At 34.7% G+C, this 8,434-nt stretch overlaps 1 long non-coding RNA gene and 1 pseudogene across 3 annotated transcripts; one reads left to right on the forward strand and one right to left on the reverse strand.

The window, feature by feature from the left end:
• Nucleotides 1–602: 602 nt before the first annotated feature.
• LOC145009356 (protein FAR1-RELATED SEQUENCE 5-like) lies at nt 603–2,972 on the forward strand (annotated as a pseudogene).
• Nucleotides 2,973–3,910: 938 nt separating this feature from the next.
• LOC145012730 (uncharacterized) lies at nt 3,911–5,883 on the reverse strand. 3 transcript variants are annotated; one of them, XR_013664649.1, is made up of 5 exons: nt 5,470–5,883; nt 5,199–5,386; nt 5,028–5,089; nt 4,424–4,838; nt 3,911–4,300 (listed from the first exon to the last, which is right to left on the reverse strand). It is a non-coding gene; the product is annotated as an uncharacterized LOC145012730 (long non-coding RNA). The 3 variants fall into 3 exon arrangements; XR_013664648.1 differs by having other exon boundaries at nt 5,199–5,355; nt 5,440–5,883; XR_013664650.1 differs by lacking the exon at nt 5,199–5,386 and having other exon boundaries at nt 5,440–5,883.
• Nucleotides 5,884–8,434: the final 2,551 nt, after the last annotated feature.

Below are 8,434 nucleotides of genomic sequence, written 5' to 3' on the forward strand. Positions count from 1 at the left end.
TTTCACAACAGGAAAGTCAATTGCAAACGGTTATCAAAATAAACATTAATCGTTATTAACATAAAAGAACATTCACGGTAAAAAAATTGCAATTCGCAACAGCCAAGTCGATTTCATCCCTGTTGCAGTTCACTTGTCTAACCAGGTCGGTCAATTTCCTTAATTTTTAAGTTTATCAGGTTTATTTCGGAGCACCCATTAATTTTCTTCTAAATCACAGTAAAAAGAAGTTGCAATTCATGAATTTGGGTTATGGGTGTTGTAGTTTACTTCCTATATTCCTCCAATCGCAATTAACGGAAAAACTAAAAAGTTTCAATTCAAGAATTTGGATTCGATCAAACAGAATTTTCTCCGAAACGTTTTGTTTTTTGGAAATGCATACGATAAGTACTTCCAAGTAATTTTTTTTTTGGAATTGCATACGATACCTTTTTTTTTTTGGATTCTAGAGGTAGACATTGCGGTTGGTTGACGATTTTTCTGAAAATGTAAAATATCCAATGTATTTGATATATTTTTTTTAGTTTTGCGTTGTTGGTTGTTAATATATTGTTTACGTATAACGTTTGAATATGCATCGTTGTCTATTGCAGGGCATAATGAGTGAAGCCGAAGCAACTAATCAAGCTATAGAACCATATATAACTGGAGATATTGACACAAATGATTATGTGGAAGCAACATATGATAATGAAAAAATAAATAATATCGGCGTTAACATTGAATTTGACGAAGATGATGTTCATGATGAAAGGATACTGGGAAAGATTTTTGATACACCTGATGATGCTTATACATTTTATAATGATTATTCATTTTTGCATGGCTTTGATATACGTAAAGATGACACAATTAAAAATCCTAAAACAAATGAGCCTTTTCGGAAGATATATGTATGCAACAAAGAAGGCTTCAAAAGGATGGACAAAGATGCTTCAAGTGAAAATGAGAAAAAACGTCGTAGAGATGTTAGAACTGGTTGTTAAGCAAAGCTTCGAATAACAAGGCAGGAGGATGGGAAGTGGTTGGTGGACTTGTTTAATGACACACACAATCACGACTTGACCATGACACCTACAAAGGTGATAAAGCATCGATCTCATAGCAATTTCCACCGTTCAATAGAAGGTAAATCTCTTATGGTGCAATTTGGTCAAGCAGGGTTGAAACCTTCTCAGATTAAAAAGGTTGTTAACACAATGACAACCTCAAATGTAGTTGATGTAACTTCAAAGCAATGTGCTGATGTTTTATCTGAGCATCGAAAACAACATAGAGGAAAGGAGTTCTATGGACTTATAAAACATTTTCAAGATAAAACATTAGTGGACAGTGACCAGTATTTTGTCGTGGATTTGTCTGATGATGGGTATCCTAGAAATATCTTTTGGGCTGATGGTAGAGCAAGAGATGCCTATACAAAATTCAGAGATGTTGTTGTGTTTGATGTCACTTATATGACTAACAAATTCAAGATGCCTTTTGCTCCCTTTACTGGGGTGAATCATCATGGACAGTCTATACTTTTTGGTGGAGCATTGCTTGAAAATGAAAAGGAAGAGACATTTGAATGGTTATTTGAACATTTCCTCAAATGTATGTTTGGCAAGTATCCGAAGGCAATTATTACCGATCAAGACAAAGCTATGGGCAATGCAATAAAAAAAGTGTTTCCAAATACTCGACATCGCTTTTGTTCATGGCATATCAGGAAACATGAAACTGAGCACCTTCGATCGTATGTTTCCCGTTACAGTGATTTTCAAGAGGTGCATAGAAAATGGGTAAATAGTGAGACCATTGAACAATTTGAAGCAACATGGGAAGATATGCTATTAGGTATGAATTGGAAAGCAATTGTTGGATTAGTGACATGTATAACCAACGTATACATTGGGCTAAACCCTTCTTGAAGGATATTTTATTTGCTGGTATGACCACAACTGGACGAAGTGAGGGTATCAATTCATTTTTTGATGGATTTGTTAACTCGAGGACCATGTTAAATGAATTCGTTGTACAATACGACAAAGCAGTTGAGTCACGAAGGGCTGCCGAAGAAGATGAAGATTTCAAGACTATGAACTCGAGACCGGTTCTTTCTTCACTGCATCCAATCGAAGCAAAAGCAGGTCAATTTTATACTAGAAAGATGTTTGATATTTTCAAAAAAGAATGGATCGAAACTATTACCAATTTGACTCATGAGACTCTAACAAAAACTACAGAAGAAAGCATATATAAAGTTGGGCAATTGGATGTTGATACTAAATATTGGCGTATCGTTACCTTTCGTTCTTTAAATCAAGTCAGCGTCACATGTTCGTGTTCTATGTATGAGACAAATGGGATTTTATGCAAGCACAGCTTATATGTGATGAAGAAGAAGCATGTTCAAGAACTGCCGAGTCACTATATTTTTCCGCGATGGACCCTTGATGCTAGGTACAAACTGGGTAGTGTTAGTATCGGACTTGGAGAATTAAATAATGAAAATGGAGTTAGTGCCTACACATTATTTTGTGTTCGTTCGAATTTTACTAAACTAATTGAACAAGCAAGGGACTCCCCTTCGGAGATACAAAAACTAAATACGATATTGATAAGTCTTTTAGATGAACAAGCAAACCGAAAAAAATCTGTGTCTTTGGAGAATACATCTCAAAGTTCTTGTATGGGAGTTTCGCAAGTAGATATGATGCCACAATTATCTATCCGTGATCCTCTTGGTCCAACTACTACAAAAGGGCGTTCGAAACTTGCAAGTAGAATCAAGTCTTCTTTAGAGGCCCCTAAAGAACGAACATGCTCTTACTGTCAAGGATTGGGTCATTATGCTACTAGTTGTTCAAAAAGAAAGGTAATTATAATAATAATTTCATTTTCATGATTTAGAACTCGAATGATTATATTAACAATTTTTTATTTTTTTCATGTATCAGATGGATGAATTGTTGCAAGAGACATAATTATTAGATGTGTTGTTTCTGTGGGCAAAAGAAAAACTAGATGCTTCATGACATTTTTTTGGTTAACTGCACATTTTTCATGTTTTAGACAAACAATGTATGAATAATCTAGAAGTTATTGATGCTTCTTAACAATTTTAATGTTTTCGAGTGAAATTTGTTGATTGTTTATGACTTTTGTGATTATAATTGAAATTTGGTTGCCACTATGTGTTTTAAAAGCAAGTATGATGGTATTTTATGAAAAAAAAAACGCAAGTATGATGTATTTTGTGAAAAAACGAATATATGAGGGTATTTAGTGAAAAAAACAAAATTACGATGGTATTTTGTGAAAAAACAAAATTCAGAGGGTAATTTGTGAAAAAAATGAATGTACGATGGTATTTTGTGAAACACTGAAATTATGAGGGTATTTTGTGAAAAAATTGAATGTACGATGGTATTTTGTGAAAAAAACGAAATTATGAGGGTATTTTGTGAAAAAAAACGGAAGTACGATGGTATTTTGTGGAAAAACAAAATTATGAGGGTATTTTGTGAAAAAATGAATATACGATTGTATTTTGTGAAAAAAAACGAAATTATGAGGGTATTTTGTGAGAAAAAATAGAAGTATGATGGTTTTTGTGAAAAAAAATGGAATTATGAGGATATTTTGTGAAAAAAATGAAAGTATAATGATATTTTAGGTTAAAAATGAAATTTATGTGTAGTTTTGGGTTAAATATGCAATTTTTCTGCAACTATAGGTTAAAAATGAAAGTTGGTTCTCATTTTGGGTTAAAATTGTAATTTTTCTACAATTTAGGTTAAAAATAAAAATTTTCTGCCAATATAGGTTAAATTTACAGCTTTTCTGCTATTGTAGGTTAAAAAAGAAAATATGTTGTAATTTGGATTAAAAGTATATCTTTCACTATAGTATGAAACATGCCTAATCAAAATACCAAATTGCATTGCCTTTTTATTTTACATAACTACAGACCAAATTAAAAGGTTAACAAAAAGAGAGAAAAAACAAACACCAAAACAAGAACATGGAATCTATTCAAATTACAATCAAACTATCAGTAATTTATTTACTAAACACATGAGCAGAAACCCTTAGTTACAAAGAACTAGTCAATATATACTTCAAACTCACTAGTACATCTTTCATACATTGCATTAACTTCCATGATCACATAAGGGTGATGATTTTTACCCTTGTTGGACGATTTTGCCCATGTTAGGTCGACAAAAGACAATTGCAAGGAGCTTTCTTTCATAACACCATCCAGCTTCAGAGGCATTGCATCATCTTCATCTCTGATTTATGCCCTTTACTAAAGAAACAAGAATAACACCGACTAATTATTATTATTATAAAAAAGAATACATGCCAAGTGCACCTGCTGCATAATCTACATAATTTGCAGGGGCAATAAACAACAAACGGTCCAAATTACCCTTCCCAAGAAGGACCCACAGTAGATGTTTTTGAAATGCCAAATTTAGTAGGAGCAGATCTTGGAGAGTGTGTATGGTTGACAAAGTGAGAATTCTAAAGATGCATCCATGAAACTTTTGGCTTTGATTTATCTAAAGAGTTTGATCCAAAAAAAAAACAATTAAATAATCAGACAAACTATGAATAGGCAAGAAAAGAAGTTAATGAGCATTACTAATATATTGTTGGGATAATTCAAATTATGGGAAAGAGTTTATTCCCAGGGGCATTTTTGGAAACCTGTTATCTTATTGTTTACTTCCCTGTTCGTTCACTTCTGTCATGTTCTTGTGTTTCATTCAACTTGGTGCACAATAACAATTCCTCTGTTATCTTTTTGCCTTTGTTCATATATGCCTTTATTCATAAGCAATCTGCAACCAAATGGACCTTCCATTAGTCCGATAGCACATTTCTCATTTGTCCCCTTTATTACATTATCATCAGTTCTGTATTTCAATTTTTTGAGGGTGATAGATGTAAATCATCAAAACCAATGAGAAATGCTGTTAAAAGATTGGGTAGCATACGAAATTCTATATTTCAATTTTTACAGACCTTACCTTGTTAAGAGACTCACTTGGTGGAAAGACCAAAACCTGCATCATTGCAACGGTTTCTCCATCTGCACATTGTTTGGAAGAAACATTAAGCACTTTTGATTATGCACATCGTGCTAAAAACATTAAAAACAAACCAGAGGTCAGAATTTATATTATTCTATATAGCTATACCCTTGATTTTCTTTTTTTATATGCATTGTATTTGAACAATGAACACAAGCTTTCCGGAGACAATAGTGGGTCATGTGCAGCGACAAATGATGTAAGTCAACCGACGACAGTGTTGCAGCGGAGTTGTGCAGCTGTACTAAGTTTCCGACAACCTCATCTTTTTGGAGTACAACTCTCGTGAGCACAGGCTAAAAGAAAGCAGGAATTTTATACAAAAATCATAGGAATATAAAATATTTACCTGATTTGAGAAGTTCTGAGATGAGATTACCCAAGCATGTATAAAAATTGCATCTTGAATCGAAAGCCTCAGCGCTCCTACAATTTGAGCCCTAATATTTTTGCTGTCGCTTCGCTGCCTTGCTGCGTCGGAGTGGAGGATGCGGGGCTGCTTGCCTCATCTCGTCGGTCGATATGAAAATTCCTTGCTTTGCAGGTGAGATAGTCGACGAACAAGCTATGGCTCTTGACGACGAGGGCTGTCCAAATGATGTGCAATCGGTATTTTGTGTTCAGTGAAATCAGTAGAGTATGGAAGTAAATAAGTGAAAAAACGGTGTAGTTTTGGTGTAGTCGCCGTTTTTTCTTCCATGAATTGCCGTCAAGAGCCATAGCTTGTGAAATCGCCGTTTTTTCTTCCATGAATTGGTGTAGTCGATTTTGAAAAAGGAGTAATTGGATTGCATTTTCAAGAATAAGGAAACGTGGTTTATTTTTAAGGAAATTATTGTTTTTTTATTTTCAGAAAATTAAATAATTTAACAAAACTACGTAGTTTTGACTAATTGGGTACCTAACTTATATACCCTTAAGGGTATATTCACTTTTCTCATATATATATATATATATATATATGGAAAAATGAATATACCCTTAAGGTATATACATTTAGGTACCCTAACTAGAATGCGACGTCGTTCCAAGTTAATCGGTTCCTTTTTTCTTTCTCGTACTTGTTTGTATCAATTGAGCCACCAATCTTCATTAACTCGTATCCACCGCTACTTGTTACGTCGGAAAATTTCATCGAAAGAGTATGTTGGATGTGATTGTCGAGAATTTGAGTAAAAAATGTACAATTCAATCAATCCAATAGGTACTCGCAAGTCGCATCTGTCAACACACATGTTTTCGATTTATTTCTCACGTTCAAGGAGTAACAGTCGGCCATCGTTCCAATGGGTTCGCCATCTACTTGATTTCACAACCATGGCTTGTCCAACCACGTTCATGAATTGCACTCGTAATTTGAAATAAAGCAATCTAATATTCTTTTCTTCTTTCCCTTGTACACTGTGTATATAGTGAGTTAGGTTGGATGGCCAATGTGGAATCAACATCATGACAGTCAATTATAGGCTAAATTACCGAGTAATTATATAATTACCTATCAGATGTTCGATTAAATGCCTCAGTGAACTTTTTTGTCTATATTGCTTAAAAAGCATAGACTGTTATCATTCCAATAAGACTAATTAGTAGAAATTAGACATGTTTAATATGTGTGTGTATGTTGCTGGAATGGAAGTTGTGGAATGAAGGAAGCTACCCAGGTGGAACCTGTATTAGGTGACTCAATCATTCATGAGGATGAGGTTGTAAAGTGTTTACATATTCGTTTGTTGTGTGTCCAAAAACAACCTGAAGATCGGCTTACAATGTTTGAGGTGGTTCCCATTTCATTGCACTTTGTTGTTGCACAAAGCTCTTCCTATCATTATATTGTTAATATGATTCTTCATTGATTTTATGTTATATCGAAGGGCAATACACGTCTTCTGCTGCCACACAACCAACCATCCTGGAAATGAAGTGTCGGATGAAAGAACCCAAATATAGGTCGAGTGCTGATGAGTTTGGTTAAAGCATTGTAGCATATTCAGGAGTTGAAGAAATCATTGGAGAATGTTGGAATGAAATCGATGAGAAAAGAGAATCAGAATGGGAATGGGAAGTGTGATTCTCTTTAAAAAGAAATTTGATTTTGATTAAACAGTGCAAATCATGGTTAGAGTTTGTTTGAATGATAATTTTTTTAGAGATAGACTTGTTGATTGTATCAAAAGATATAATATGAACATAACTCAAACATCACTTCGTTAAATTCAAGCTCAAGTATTGATTTTCGACTATTTTGGTTATTTAATTGTTGCTTTTTAAGAGTTTTATTTATATACCTTGTAAAGAAATGAAAATGCTTTTATGGAATAATTTTCGATCTAAATCAAAATTTAGGAAGTTTGGGCAGGATCGGCTAGCAGCGAAGGAACTGGAAGTGGTAAGGAATGATTTCGAGAAGGAAATCTAATTTAAGTGGGAGAGTTGTAACACCCTGTTTCAAATCGTTTCATAATTCGGGACCGTCATCTGAAGACCGGTTATCATAAGGCTTAAGGCCTTTGGGAAAGAGATTTAGACCCCTTTGTGTGTGGATAATGTAGCTTGGATGACCTGGGAGTTCGGTTTGTGTTTTGGAATCCAAGGGCATATCGGTAAAGTGACAGTTTGGGTCTTTTATGGATTTTGGATTTTTGTTCAGAAAGTTTTATGGCAAGGGGGAGTTAATAGAAGTGTAGAGCTTCTCATTACCTTTTCGTGGATATAAAGATCGTCGAAAACGGAGCAGGAATGAAGAAGTTATGGCTTTCGGAACTTGGTGGCTTTAAGCTAAGCCTAGTATGCGGGGCGTACATAGGGAGTACGTCGAGCGTACTAGGCAGAAGGGTCGTGGGCATCTATTGCAATATGTTGGGCATACTGGAGTATGCAGGGCATACTCCAGTCACATGCAAACCCTAATTTAGGGTCTTAGACCCTATTTAATGATCTTAACTCCACTCAAACCCCTCCTATCTTCAGCCTCCATCCCATTAAACCCTAGATTCAAAACCATAGCTTCCATTTGATAATTTTGTGTTTTTTGGTGTGATTTTGGTTTGCCTTGGAGAAGAAGGAGTTCTTGTTGAAGCATCTTTTTGGCTTGGAGCTTGTGGATCCAAGCTCTACTCATCTTCATCAACTTCCAGGAGATATAAAGTTTCTGACTTGAAGACTCTATGTGTTAAATCTTGCCTAGGGTGTGTTTTGGTCCTTAGAGTCATCCTTGGGAGTATGAGCTAGTTAAATAACTTAGAATGTTGGATCTTAGCAATTCTGAGATTGTGAGTGCATAAAAATGTCATATTGATGGGTTTGGGTGAGTCATGATTAAGTTGGTGTTCATATTATGGGCTTAG

This window comes from Lactuca saligna, chromosome 8 (genome assembly GCF_052625555.1).
Source record: "Lactuca saligna cultivar CGN05327 chromosome 8, ASM5262555v1, whole genome shotgun sequence".
In the NCBI taxonomy this organism is placed as follows: Eukaryota; Viridiplantae; Streptophyta; class Magnoliopsida; order Asterales; family Asteraceae; genus Lactuca; species Lactuca saligna.